Genomic DNA, 15,991 nt, shown 5'->3' on the forward strand with positions numbered 1-15,991 from the left:
ATGACTCTGATGCATTGATAATCCCAGAGCCTTAAATCCTATGCAAATTTGGCATATTTATGTAGTATGTGAATCCATTTGAGCATGAATTTAGACCATAGAGGTCCTTCAACTCAAGGATGAGTTGAAACTATTTCGATTGATTAAGTTTTAGTGGACATTATAATTTGTGTTATCTTCCATCGACCATAACTCTCTATATATGTCGAATTAGAGAGCCAACTATGTGTCAAATAATAGGTCTTCGAGTTAACTTTCCAACGATACCAATTTTACTAAAATCTGACACCCGAGCAAGAAGTTATGGCCTTTCAAAGTAGTATGCGTCGCCTAACCAATCGCACATGGCCACTGGAAAGCATATGTGGTGCCTATGTAAATATTGGTGATATAATATGTGGAGCCTATGTAAATATAGATGATATCATATGAGGCGCCTATGTAAATATATGCGATATCATATGCGGCGCATATCTTATGGTTTCAAGTAACTTAAACATCTATTTTTGGGGCAAAATGGTCCTTTTCCCACCCTTATTCAGCCATAAGCACGAAATTTAGTTCCCAATTCTCCAAAATACATCCACATTCATCTAAAAATTCTCAAGAACACTCCCAAGGGTTTCAAACTAAAAACCCAAATAAATCAAGATTTAATCCTGGGTATTCAAAATTAATTAGAGATTCAGAATTCCCAATCCACGGGCTTCAAGAAGCACCCATTATTTTTTGAAATAGAGGTATGTGGGGTTTTCCTAAATTTTCATGGCCATAGAAAAATCATGTTTTAGAATTGGGTTTTTGAATCTATGTATATATTTATGTATTAAATGTTTTAACATCATTGTTTTGGTCTTTTGACCTTTCCCAAAGTGATTTGAGAATATGAATGTATGAAATCATGTATTTAAGAATGTATTCTTGTTGAGAGCATAATTTTTGGTGAATTCCCTCTAATTATGAATTTTTCAGATTTCTCATAGCATATGAATTGTTTTGCAATGCATCCTTGAAAAGCACTATATGAAATAATTGAACTCTTATTATGATTTAAAGGTGGTTTTAAATCACTAAAGAGGGAATCTAGCATGAATGTTTAATGTTCATAATGTATGTAATGAAAGAGTGTATGGATTTGCTAAAGGCACTAGACCACCATATGTTGATGAAGTTTTTGCATGATTTTGACTTGAGTTTTGAAACACAAAATCTTCTATATCAGTTGTATATTTTTGGTGGTCTAAATTTTGCTTTAAATGGAAGATTTAGCTTAGATTTTTCTTAATGTTTTATGACTCAGAAATCATGACTTGCAAGTCTTGGTATGAAGATACCAATTCATACCAATGCCATATCAGACTCAGACTAATAGACATTTTCAGACTATAATGATTTTAGATATTTAGAATGTTGCATGTACAGAAAAGGTTAAAAATGGGCATACAGAGATGTTAGGTGGTTCCCTGAAGAGGGCTTGAGTTCAAGCAACTCATTTCTTAAAACCATGGTTTGCCGACCCGGGTATATTATTATATGCTGACTTAAGTGTCATGTGGCGTATCAGATTCAAGAACTCCAACCCTTGCGGCATACTCGGGTTGGAGGCTTCCCCGCCGAGTCAATGGCGGATTCCATATCGCCCATGGAATATCAGACTTGTAGGGGATACCACCTAACTCAGAAGTAATACACAGATTAGAGTTTGAGATTTACAGACAGGTTACATATTTTTAGAAGGTGCCATGTGTTTTTCAGAAACTGTTTTATGCATAATGTTTGATGAAAATTTTCTCTCACATATTATATAAATATATGTTCAATTACTCTATTTTTGATTGCTTCGCATGCCAGTACAATTATGCTGACCCCTCTTCCTCCCAGGTACTGAGGCACAGTCTAGAGGTCTAGATCCTCAGTAGAGTCTACAGACAGGGTTGTCTCAGAGTTCAGTTGATGAGCCTTCTTTGCTTCGGAAGGCCTAGTCATTTAGGTATTTATTTTAGTATGATTTTTGGTCTTCTGGGGGCCTTGTCCCAGTTATTCAAATAGTATGTCAGTAGAGATTTCGCAGACTGTTGCAGATGTTTATTAAATATTGTTGGGCATGTTTTCAAGCCTTTAACTGTTTTAAATTGTTGACCATGTTTTTGTATTATTGTGTCTATTTCGTATTACTTTGATCATATGAATTATGTGCATGATTACCAGATAGACAGAGGGCGTTTTGGGCCTTTGGGTTTGGGAATGCTCGTCACGGCCAGGGCCTCGGTTCGGGTCGTGACATAGAGCATGAATTTTAATTTTTGCAAAATTCTCTTATTAAGATGTTGAAATCGGAAAATTGGTTTCTTTGAGTTCATGTGCATTTCGTTTGTAATCAGACTCAACGGTTTTTCTACCGAACCTGTCTCGACATGAGATTGGCGCGGGTGCGGACGCTTCTACCGTTTTTGATTTGGTCAAATAATTTCGGACTTATTGACCAAATTCAAGAAGAAATTCAAGGGAAAACATTGAATATGACGGTGACTTACCTTAAAAAATTCTGACCAACGACTACACCAGCGAATTGTAAGGTTAACAAACAGAAATGGTGTTATCGAAGTGCCTTATCGACGTGTTGATGATTGACATCGATGACTAGGTGGGAAGAAATAATAACTATTTCTCGGCGACGGCGACGGCGTATGTATTTTCGATGACGGTGACGACATATGTATTTCTCGACGACAACATATGTATTTCTCATGGTTGTCATTTTGTCGGTTCACCCATCAGTTTTGTTTAATTATGTTATATATTTATTTTAAAAATAATCAAAATAACGAATACAACAGTTTTGTTTTTATGTCGGTTCACTGCATTTATGTCGGTCTATACTGCATGTCATTCTCATGTTTTTTCATTTAAATTTTTTATGATATAATTTATATTAATATTTGGTAAGCAGATGTAAGTTAAAATTTGGAAAAAAAGTTTCTAATATTAATACTTTTCCTAATTGAAAAGTAAAATCAAAGACAAAAGTAACTAAAAATAGTAAATTAACTAAAATAAATAAATCTTAATCCCTATGTGTCAAGAAAAATTAAATCGATTTAAATTGAAAAAAGTCTAAAATTGTGTTCATCAATAAAATTATAAATAGAATCTCTATCAAAAAAAAATTAACTTAAAAATTTGATTATTTTTAATTAAATAATATGGCATCATCCGCATCGGGTAGTCAAAAGAAAAAATGTCCCATGAGATCAACAAAAAGTATAGGATTAGATTTTGATAACAAACCATATGAAATTATGTAAAAGTAATTTCAACTACTCACAATGGTGGTGGAAATAGAACATGGTCATGTAACTACTGTCATAAACAAGTTACTGGAGCATATAATAGAGTTAAAGAACATCCCTTAAGATTATCGGGTCATGGAGTTCAAATATGTAGTGAAGTTCAAAGTGATACATTGAGAATTTTTCAGATGGAGCACGAACAAGCTGGAAAGAAAAAATCTTCAGTTCAAGTTGATACAAGAAAAAAAGCTGATTATGTATCTCTTTCGGAGGGCACTAATTTACTTCAACATAAAAAAAGAAAGAGTTCGAAAAATGGAGCTATAGAAAAATGTTTTGGCATCCATGAGAGGAATACTTCTGACAAATTAACAGCTAGAATGTTCTACGCATCAAGTTTATCGTTCAATTTTGCCGATTCTCTATAGTTTAAAAAACATTAAAAACATTAATATATTGACATCATCTAGTGGGGGTCCAATATTTTTAAATTCAATAAATTCTAGTGGGTGCACGAAGGATGGAGAATATATTTCTAATTTGTTTATTGAATCAATAGAGAAAGTAGGTCAAAATAATGTTGTTCAAGTTAGTACAGATAACATAAGTAATATGAAACTTACTGGTACTATGGTGGAGGAAAAATATTCTCATATATTTTGGACTCCTTGTGTTGTTCATTGTTTGAATCTAGCTTTGAAAAGTATGTGCCAAACGTCTGATAAATCATCTCATTTTGCTAATTGTCAATGGATCTCAGAGTCACTTAGTGAAGTGAGTAATTTGAAAAACTTTGTTGTGAATCATGACATGGCACATGCAATTTTTAAAAACATTCAGATTTGTGTTTATTGAAAGTTGTGAAACAAGATTTGCCTCATATGTTATTATGACGACTCGTATTCGTAAAGTGAAATCTTCTTTAGAGAAGATGGTCATGGATGATAAATGGAAGAATTATAAGGAGATAAGAGAATTGAAGTCAAAACTCGTGAAATAAAATCCTTTATAATAAATTATGAGAAATGGGATAGTATTGACTATTTTTTGAAGTTTCCAGAACCTATTGTAGATATGCTTAGAGATGCCGATTTAGATGGTCCAAAATTACATCTCATTTGTGATATGTGGAACTCAATGATTGAGAAGGTTAAAAAAAATAATCTTTGAGCATGAGGGGGAAGATCTCATTTTTGGCCAATCAAACTTTTATGATTCCATTCATGGTATTCTTGTGGCTAGATGGAAAAAAGCAACACCCCTTTACACTGTATGACACATTCTTTGGTTCCCAACTACTATCATAAATCATGGCTTCAACGAGATAATAAAATTCAATAGGTAGCTCCTAATGAATAGTTAGAAATTGCATCGAATAGAATAAAGTGCTTTCAAAGGTATTTTAAAGATTCTAATCAAATAAAACAAGTCTCATTGGAGTATGGAAAATTTTGTAGCATGAGTGGTTATTTTGGTGAGCCTCATGTGATTGATGCTATGGAGTATGAAGATCCTCTTTATTGGTGGGGAAATCATAGTGTCTCGACTTCACTTTTACAACAATTAACTTTCAAGTTGCTTACTCAACCGGCTTCTTCCTCCTGTTGTGAAAGAAATTGGAGGACAAATTCTATAATTCACAACATCAAGAGAAATAAGTTTGCAACTTCAAGAGGCGAAGATTTAGTGTTTGTACAGTATAATCTACGATTGCTATCTCGCAAGAAAGAGAAATATATAAATGGGCCAAACAAGTATTGGGATGTAGGTATGTCAATATTTTCTTTATTAGTTCCTCAAATATTTATTTTGAATGATAATTTTTTTTCTTTCTTTGCATAAAATCTTTTTAATGTATTTATACTTTTTAACATATTTAGGTGGAGATCAATTTGAAGTTGAGCATACAATTAATAATTTAACTGAGCTATCAATAAATAAGCCTCCATTGGTAGGATTGGTTTTTTATGAAGAAATTGAAGATTTGGAAGAAGTTGAAGAAGATGCGGAAGAGTAGTTAACTCAAGTAACTTGAGAAAATTGAAGGAAAGGTGTCTTTTAAGTCTTGAATGAAGGATTGGTGACATTGACCAACAGATAGGGTCAAACATTATTAGAAAAATTGATCAAGTTAATTGTGAACTTGATTAATATTTTTAAAACTTTCTAATCTTTTCAAAAATAAAAATCAATCAAACTCACACCCCTCTTCAATCCAAATCAACCACTCTCTCCTTTCTCTCGACAGCTACTCTCAACTCTCTCCCAACCAACAGTTCTGCAAAATTTCTCCCTTCAACCCCCGATGACTTCTACCTCCGGCGATAAATAGTTGGGGTTCGAGGTCCCTTCTTTTATCCCTTTAACCCCCGGCGATAAATATTTGGGCTTTGAGTTCCCCTCTTCAATTCAAATCAACTTGTCTCTCATCCCTCTCTCGACAGCTTCTCTCAACTCTCTTCCAACCAAATATTCTATAAATTTCTTATTTCAATCCTCGGTGACTTCAATATCTGACTATAAATAGTTGGTTTTTGAGTACTTTTTTGACTTCAACCTTCAATCAACGTGACAGCCTTGCTCTCCAATCACAACAACTTCAAATTCTTTATCGTTTCTTTTCTTCTTTCACAGGTAAAAATTTATGGCCTTTTTATTTTTGAAGAAAACGAGGAACTTGAGCCAAATTCTATTATAGTATTGGTTAACAATTTCAATATTTGTTACATTAATTTGAAATGCGGTCTAAATAAAACCCTAATTTCTGGTATTTCTTCTCTTCTCTTTTTGAAGTGAATTATGATATTTTGTTGTTTGTTGCATTTTTTTGAAGTTTAATTTTTATTGTTTGTGTTTATAAAAATAAAAAGACAATTTAAGTTGATTTGTTCTGTTCTTAATCTTGGTAAAAATGGCGAAATTGCTGCTTTTTGTTGAACAAAATCGTACTACTATTTTTTGTTTCCTCCAAAAGATTACCCATCTGGTGCAACATATTAACCATCTGATGTAACAGATTTATCATATGATGAAACAGATCAACCATCTGATGCACCATAAGAACCATCAGATTATAATTCTGATGTAACAGACTAACTATCTGATGCAACAACTTTACCATAGGTTGCAACAGATTAAGCATCGGATAAAAAATCTGATGCAACTAATTAACCATCTGGTGCAACGGAAGAACCATCAGATTAATGATCTGATGCAACAGATGAACCTTCTATTGGATAAAATCCTATCAACTCTTCCTACAGGAAATGTCCAAGACTTGATTTTTCCAACTGATCATTCATCTGCCATGATAGACGATCCTATGTTGGAAGAAATCTAAACAATATTGATCGTTGATAACTTTTCCAATAGATCACTCATGTGTTGCAACAGATGTGTGATCTGTTGTGCAGACCATTTATCTTTCTCAACAGATGCGTGATATGTTTTGTATTGTCGTAACAGATTACTCAGCCGTTGCTGTAGGTTAGTTAACTGCTCTGACAGATCACTCATATATTGCAACAGATGTGTGATCTATTGCACAAACCATTCATCTTTCTCAACAGATGAGTGACATATATTATATTATTGTAACAGGTTACTTAGCCATTGCTACGGATTATTTAACTATTCCAATAGATCATTCATATGTTGCAACAGATGATGTCACAATAGTTGTGTGATCTGTTGAATAGACCATTCATCTATCTTAAAAGATGAGTGATATGTTTTGTATTATTGCAACAGATTACTATCCACTACAATAGTTTGGTTATATCTGCTACAGATATACTACCTGGTGCAACAGATCGATGATTTGTTACAACTGTTATTTTACTGTTTTGCTTGTTCGATTTACTATTATCCTTTTTTTACGATGCATTAATCAATAATAAAATATTATTTTATGTTCCTATTAATTTTAGATAATATGGTTTCCAAAAGAACAAAAACCGAATCAAGTCCAAGTAATGGAACAAGTGAAGCAGCTAGGCTACATCCACCACTATATGAGCTTGGTTTACAAGCGTTATCTTAATGGGGAGCAGAATATGATAAACACGGGGAGGAGGAATATTTCAAAAGAGATGATGCAGATGCTAATAGCCCTTCCACCAAATAGTTGGTCAAAGCCTTCAGCATTGATCGTTATCTTGTGAGAATGCAGTGCGATGGTGCCGCAGATTTAACGGGTGATTTCATGGTTAAGTTAGTGATGGAAAAATCTTTTGATGCCTTCAGAAAAATACTTCGACAATAAAAATTGGATGCTTATTTCAGGGACAGCTGCTTTGGGAAATATTTTGACTTGCTGGAGGACAACAATGCTCGTTTCCAAATGAAAATGATATATGAACTTCTCAAGCGTAGGTTTATGTATGCAAACAAATATAAGATGGATGAGGTGTGGATAAATTACTGTGGCATGCCTGTTTGTTTTGGTTGGAAGGACTTTGCCATAATTACTGCACTAAAATGTTATTCTCCTTCTCAAGTTATACCTATTCTAACCCGAAAAAGCACCCCGTACACCCAAAAAAGCCAAAGGCAAGTTGTGTGATCATGATGACCTGTGTCCATTATTGGTCCAAGCTTCAAAAACAAAAATTTGATAAAAGCGTTGAAAGGTAAAGGACTTTCAATGAAGCACAAATAGTCATTGTGCTCGGTTTGGTTTGTACATAATATTTTTTAGGCGAGAGACGTTAACAACAACATAAGCCTTGGTTTAATAAAGCTCTCCAAGGATCTTGAGGCATTTAACAGCTATCTTTGGGGGTATGAAAGCTTCAAAATGACTGTCAAATATTTGTTGACTCCATTAGCACCAAAGACAGTCAACTTATATGGCTTCCCATGGGCTTTCATGGTAAATATTTCTTTCTTCTATTATGATATCATTCATTTTTTTCACTCAATAATTTTTTTGATTTATTGGCATTATTTTATAGGCTTGGGCATTTGAAGCCATTCCTTATTTGAAACAAAAAGTGAACTACCAGGAAGGAGTTTCCTGTCGAAGAATCTTAAGATGGTTGTCGGCCAAAACTGATAAAAATACAAAATTTCTTGATCTCTTCAACCCCCAGAAGGATGAAATAAGTATAATTATAATTAATTTTTTCTTTTAATTAATGATTTTTTTGAATGATCTAATCATTATTCTAATATATGTAATGATTTATGTTAGATTGTGCATCCGTCGCTAGTTTCGACCAATCGAGAGTTGAAGATGTTATTTTTTTCTTACTTTACGGTCTGTGAAAACTTTATTAGACCCTAATGTCATCGACATAATAAAAATGGAATTGTTTGGAGTAATAGCCAATACAAGAAAAATAATTTTGGAGGGTGGGCTTGTTGTTGTTGATGGTCTTAGTGGTGATGGAGTTGTTGGTGGTGGTAGTGGTGCTGCTGTTGGTGCTAATGATGCTTCTCTTAAAGTATTTAAATAAAACCATTATGAGTATGATCATACTAGTTATACAGATTTTACCTCTTCCAGCGAATGTTCTGCAAGCAAATGTCAAGACTGTAGGGCGAAACATGATGTAGTGATTATTGATGTTCCAGGTGGATGTAGAAGAAGCTACTATTGAAAAGAATTGACAATATGCTACTATTTTTATGGAAATATGAAGTACAGAAAGCACAGAAATCGTACGTAAGCGACAATAAAGATCCATGACGAGCAAAGCCGAATTCCATAACACCGGATGAAGAAAACATGTCCATACTTAGTAGATCTTTATAGCTTGTTCCTGTCAAAGAAATCCTTGGTAGTATGCTTAAATTATTGTTGATGTATTTGTAGAGATCTGTATCAATAACAATTTTTTTTACATTTCATTTATGCGTTGACTTATTTCAGATAATTTATGAAAGCTTCAATTTATTTTATTTTGTCTACAAATTTTATTTATTTCTTAGATTTGAACTTATTAATTGAAAAGGAATACTAGATTCAAATATTGCAACAGATAATGTATCTGTTGCAACAGACGACACATATATTGGAATAATCAAACAGATTAAGACATATGTTGCAACAGGTAGGTGATTTTTTAGAATTTATCAAACAGATTTTCCCACTGTTGCAACAGATGGACTTTAGATAAAAACATTGAGATAATGCAATAGATAACCAACTTATTACAACAGATAAACTATATGTTATAATAGGTAGAATAACTATTACAACGGATGGAGAATCTGTTGCATTATAAAATTCAACTTTCGTTGGACATAAACAATTGTCACTACGTGTAAAAGGTTAATGTGAATTGAAATAAAAAAGGTGCAACCCATCGGCGGTGTTCAGTTCAAACACCTAAAATAAAATAGGCATCAAGTAGAAAGTGTTCATTTTAAACACATAAAATAAAATAGGCATCAAATATGTCAGTCTGGCACATTTCGCTGACTTGCCGTCACTTGGTCCCCAACGATCATTTTTTCCCCATTGTCTTATATATTAATCTTCCTCCTAAAATTTAACCCTAAATTCCCAAATCTTCTTCTCCATCATCATCTTCTTTTATCTATCCAAATTCTTCATATAAATAACATTAGCGTAATGCAACAGATGACCAACCTATTGCAATAGATAAACTATCTGCTAGAACGGATTGAATTTATTTTACAACAGATTGACTATCTAATCTTTTGCATTTTAAAAAACTCAACTTCATCAGAAAAATTATTGCCACTACATGTACATGTAATAAAGTGAAGGGTGACTTGAAATTACAAATTTCTATTTCACAGGATCTTCTATATACACAGGCTTCAAGTGTCCAGTACCCCATAAGCCCAACCCTCTTGCAAATTTGCCAAAGCGTTGTCGCATAGAAAAGTTATGGGCTTGGCCATTTCTGTGCCGATCAGTGAATATTCAATATGTTCAAGAGCGTGCGAGCCGCTCGCTTTAGCGGCATCATCTTTTGGAAGGATCATTCCCTTGTTTCAACCTGCAAAATCCCATGATTTCTTCATCAACACTTCCTTTGGCAAATGATTCATCAGTTTACTCTCCCTCAATAAGATGGGCAACAACACCATCAGTGGCTCCATGAGGAGAAAAAGATCGAAATCATCGATAAGAGGTACGTTGGAGTCATAAACATTGATCTTTCCCTCTTCAAGTAGTATGTCAACAACCCGATAATGCATGTCGTTCATGCTAATGACTGCAAGAATCCTTTTTTGCCTTGGTCCAGCTCTTGCCGTGTGGATTTGGCCTGTCCCCTCTAACATATTTTATCATTTCTTCTTCATCCAAGACCAACGTAGGAACTAGGAAATCAAGTCCCACGCCAAGGTCTAACGCCTCCCCATTGATTTAGTCATACCTATCCTTGAGCTTCTCACAGAAGTCGAGGTCCATTATCCTATCTGCAACGTCATAAGCTTCCCGGTTTGTTAATTGCCTTTTCCTCATGAGGCAGAGAATTATGTCAACATGCTGTGAGATAAGAAGTTAATTTTTAAATAGGTTAGTGATAGTAAATATGCAACAGATGGTCCATCTATTGCATAGGGTCCATCCAACACAACCTATGCAATAGATGGATAATAAGTTACAACAGAACCACTACCAGGTTCACCAGTATACCCATTTATTGCAACAGATATGAAATCTGTTGCATAACTTCTTCTTCATGGGGTAGATTAGAAGGGCTAGGTTAGGAAAAGTAAACTTGCCTTGTCCTCGTATGGCATACACATATCAGTCATAGTCTGGAAGTCTTGGGGGGAAAAGGAGGCCTGGGGTAATCTGGTGCGCCTGGCTTAGCATTCTTGGCTTGTCGCAGATATCTCTTCTCTTTGGCGCCAAGTTTCACATATATGTCCACCTTCTTAAATGTCCTCTAAACTTCAACAGCTTTTGGAAAGGGAGAAATTGCAATTTTTTTTGATTTTCGACCGAAGAGTACATCTCTAATTTCTCTTTTCTTTCTCGTAACCAACACTGTAGGACTGTGCAGCTTCCTCACCTTCTTGGATGGTATGACACACCTCTTGGATTTAAATTTCTCGATAGCTTTATAGATAGCCTCTACTTTTTCAAAGAGTTTATCCTGTCTGTCCTTGTACTCTTCTCATTCACAACGAGAACACGAGGGTGAAGAGGGGTGAGAGAGCCCTGTGTAAGGGTGAAAGGGGTGTTTTCAAACATATTTATTCTTTCTTGAACGTCAAAATGCTCATCATCACGAGTGGTAGCAGCATTAGCATGCCTTCCGCCAACACCAACAACTCCACCAGAAGAAGAACCCAGATCGCCTTAGTAAAAGGTTGGTCATGAAGAGCCTCAACATTAGGCTGACCTTGCCTAACTGCTCTTCTTATGGTTGTTGCTCCAGCCAATTCCTTCTTTATTAACTCCACCATTGGGTCTGCTATAGTATCAATATAACCTAGAGTAATATAAGAAGTCATCACCGACTCCTCCTCAGTAGGCACAATCCATGGATGCACAACCTATAAAAAAGAAAAAAAAACAAATGTATTTAAATCATATAATATAATAATTTTCACAGTTGGGCTATATTTTAAAAAAAAGACCCATCTGTTGCATAGTTCGCAGTATATGGTTAAAATCCATTTGAGTCTGGTTAAGAGAAACAGAGCAACACATGGATAATCTGAAGCAAAATATCAATCATCTGTTGCAACAGTTGCACAAGACGGGTAATCTGTTATGCTACAGATGATTTGTACATCACAATTGATGAACAATATGTTATTAGATTACACATCTGTTGCATAATTTCCAGTAGATGGTTAATCTTTTAGGAGTTGGGTTCAGAGAATCAAAGCAACAGATGGGTAATTTGAAGTAAGATATACCCTGTCGCAACAGATGTCCCCTCTGGTGCATCAAATATAACATTTGTTGCCCCAGATATAACGTTTATTCAATATCTTTCTTATCTTTGAGTAGAATTATTTTACTTTAAGAAGACGTACTGCATCATCCAGAGGCTTAAAGAGACCAGTCTCCTTAATATTGGTGTTGCTCTTTGCAGCCAACCACCTAAACATCCTTGGATGAGAAACCTCATCTGGGTAATCGATTATCTACTTTCGGAGGGGAGGAATGGCTTCAAATTCCCAAGCCTAAAAAATTTAAAAAGGAAGCAAGCCAAAAAAAAGTCATAATAACTATATTCAATATAAATTAATGGATGAGTAAAATTAATGATTAATTTTATCATAAAAGCCCAAGGAAAGCCGTATAATGTGGTCTTCCCTGAGGATAGCTTTGTCAGTAAATATTGGACAGTTAAGTAGAAGCTATCATATCCCTAGGGATAATTGTTGAATTTATCAAAATCTTCAGCACACGCCAACAAATCATCTTCTATGACCTTGTTGACATCTCTTGCCAATATAACCAAATGGGCAAACCAAAATAAGCACAATTGCTCCCTGTACTGCTCTGTTATGGTTTTATCCTCGAAATCTGTCAACAAATTCGATGCTTTGTAGCCATGTCGAGCAATGTCAAACAATTCAATGCTTTGTAGCCACGTCGAGCAATGTCAAACAACCCATCTATTCTTTTTTTGCATTTTCTTGCCTTGGATCTTTTGTGGGGTGGTGTTCCTTCTAGACGATAGCATCTCAAGCCCATCTCTATAGAAAACTCTTGTAAGCCAAAACAAACGGGCATGCCATAGTAGTTGATCCAGATTTCATCTATCTTCTTTTTGCTCCCTCCTCCGGATCTTTATCATCCCCCACGTATTTGATCCTGCATTTGAAAAGATCATATACCATTGTCATAGGGAAAAGGATACGGGAAGAGGAGTCCTCAAAAAGCTCAAGAAAGCATCAAAAGTAGCTCTTTTTAAAAAGTCTGCCTGTGTTTTTGTTCTTCATAATTTTCATAAAATGTTCAAAACAATTTCCCCATCTGACATTTAAGTACAATTTGACCAGTTAGTTATTTTCCTTCTGGGTTATTTATCGGCATCGCAACTTGAAATCTATCAATACTAAAAGTTTTTATAGGATCATGCTGGGATGTCGATATTAATTCACGCCCTATCGGTGATCCATTATCATCATGTTGATGATCATCCCATTTCTCTTTCTCACTCTCTAATTTCTCCTCTTTCTCACTTTTATTTTCTTCATCACCATCTATGGACCCTTGTCCACCTCCCTCAATATTGTTTTCATATCTCTTCTTAGCTTCACTTTTCCCTGACTAAGATTGTTCAGGAAACTACTCCGAATCCCTCTGTACTGTAGCCTTTTTTTTGGGTGGTCAGACGTTGTTCCACTTTCACTTTCTTTTCTTTTGGGAGACATATTTTAGCTACAGACAAAGAAAAACAAAAATTACATTACAATTGATGTATGCATAGATTTTAAAAAATACATTACAAATACCCCGAATACCGACACACCAACAGCCACCACCATAAACACCACCAACCAATGCCAATAAAACAAACACCACAAATACCGACACCACCGACAGCCACCACAAATACCACCAACCAATGCTGCCACCATGATGGCCATAAATACCACCACTACCACCACCACCATCACCACAAACACCATCCAATAATACCACGACAGTCAATGGAATACTGCAACAAAAACTTGGGATTTCTTGAGTTCTTCCTATGATTTTACCATTAAAACTCAAAATTATAAACCCATTTTCAAAGATAATACAACAAAAAGTTTTATTTTTCATTATTAACTTAAAAGCCCTTATTTTTTTGGAAAAAAATAACAAATATAGAGCTCTTCTCGAACTCTGTTGCCTATGAAGACAAAGAAAATGACTGATACAAGCAAGAATGAAGTCGAAAATAACACTTATGTGGTTGAAAATGAAAAGAAAAATGATCTATTGTGGAGGGTTGAACAAATTTATTGAGTAGTTATTGTCTGTACTGTATTGTTGAGTGATAATGAAAGAGAAAGAGCGAGACCTCGAGATTTAAAATGATGAAACATTTTGTATGGGTTGTTTTGTATTTTGGAAAAGAATGACAAGTAGTTTTGAAAATGTTAATTTGGTCCGAATTGATCTTAATTATTTTTAAAATCATAAAATATATGCATAATTTTTAACCCTCTCATCATGCAGTTTTCAAAAGGGTAATTCAATTGAAATTGTATAAAACCAATTAAAGTTGTAGTTGATCGAGTACTCTAGTTGACCCTATGAAAACTCACCCCTGGTCCTAGATTAATCAATTTAGGTACTATTAGTCTAACATATGAACTCAATTGAAATTGTAAAAAATAAATATTCAACATGTTGCATCAGATTTCTCATCTGTTGTAAATTATCAATCATATTAGGTAAAAATAGATTACAAATCTGTTGTACATTATCAAACAGATTAAGTCATCTGTAGCAAAAAATTACCCATCTGTTGTAAATTATCAAATAGATTGTCATATGTCGCAACAGATTACCCATATATTGTAAATTATCAAATAGGTGCTGCCATCTGTTGTGGCTGACCCTATGAGAACTCACCCCTAGTCCTAGATTAATCGATAGTTTACCCTATGAGAACTCACCCATAGTCCCAGATTATTCAATCAAGGTATTAGTACCCTAGTCCTAGATTAATCAATTAAGGTATTAGTCTAACATATGAGGTAGTAAGAATCAGTTTGGCTTAGAGTTATCAATCGACGACTCTAGTCAGGAGGAACGTAGTACCGTCTCATCATGCAATTGCCAAAAGACTTAATTAAAGTTGTAGTTGATCCTATGGGAACTCACCCCTAGTCCCAGATTATTCAATTAAGGTATAAGTACCCTAGTCCTAGATTAATCAATTAAGGTATTAGTCTAATATATGAGGTAGTGAGAATTGGTTCAGCTCAAAGTGATCGATCGATGACTCTGGTTGGGAGGAATGCAGTACCGTCTCATCATGCAATTGACAAAAGACTAAATTGAAGTTGTATTTGACCCTATGAGAAGTCATATTCAATTAAGGTATTAGTCTAACATATGAACTCAATTGAATTATATATAAATAAATGTTCAACCTATTGCAACAAATGTTTTCTGTTGGATTAAATCAAACAGATTATGTAATCTGTTGCAACATATTACACATCTATTGTAAACTATCAAACAGATTACGTTATTTATTTCGATAGATCATGAATCTGTTGTAAACTATCAAACAATTTAAGTCATTGGTTGCGACAAATTACCCATCTGTTGTAAATTATCAAATGGACTAAGTCAATGTCGCAATAAATTACCCATCTGTTGTAAATTATCAAATAGACGCTGTCATCTATTGTATTTGACATTATGATAGCTCACCCCTAGTCCTAGATTAATCAACTAAGGTATTAGTTAAACATATGAGGTAGTAAGAATTGGTTTGGCTCAGAGTTATCGATCGACGACTCTTGTCGGGAGGAACGCAGTCCCATCTTATTATGCAATTGCTAAAAGACTCAATTGAAGCTATAGTTGACCCTATGAGAACTCACCCCTAGTCCCAGATTATTCAATTAAGGTATTAGTTGAACATAAGAGGTAGTAAGAATCAGTTCATCTCAGAGTGATCAATCGATGACTCTTGTCGGGAGGAATGCAGTACCGTCTTATCATGCAATTGCCAAAAGACTCAATTGAAGTTGTAGTTAACCCTTTAAGATCATTCATTCATTCCTAGTTCCACCTAGAT

Source organism: Capsicum annuum, chromosome 3, assembly GCF_002878395.1.
Source record: "Capsicum annuum cultivar UCD-10X-F1 chromosome 3, UCD10Xv1.1, whole genome shotgun sequence".
Classification (NCBI taxonomy): domain Eukaryota; kingdom Viridiplantae; phylum Streptophyta; class Magnoliopsida; order Solanales; family Solanaceae; genus Capsicum; species Capsicum annuum.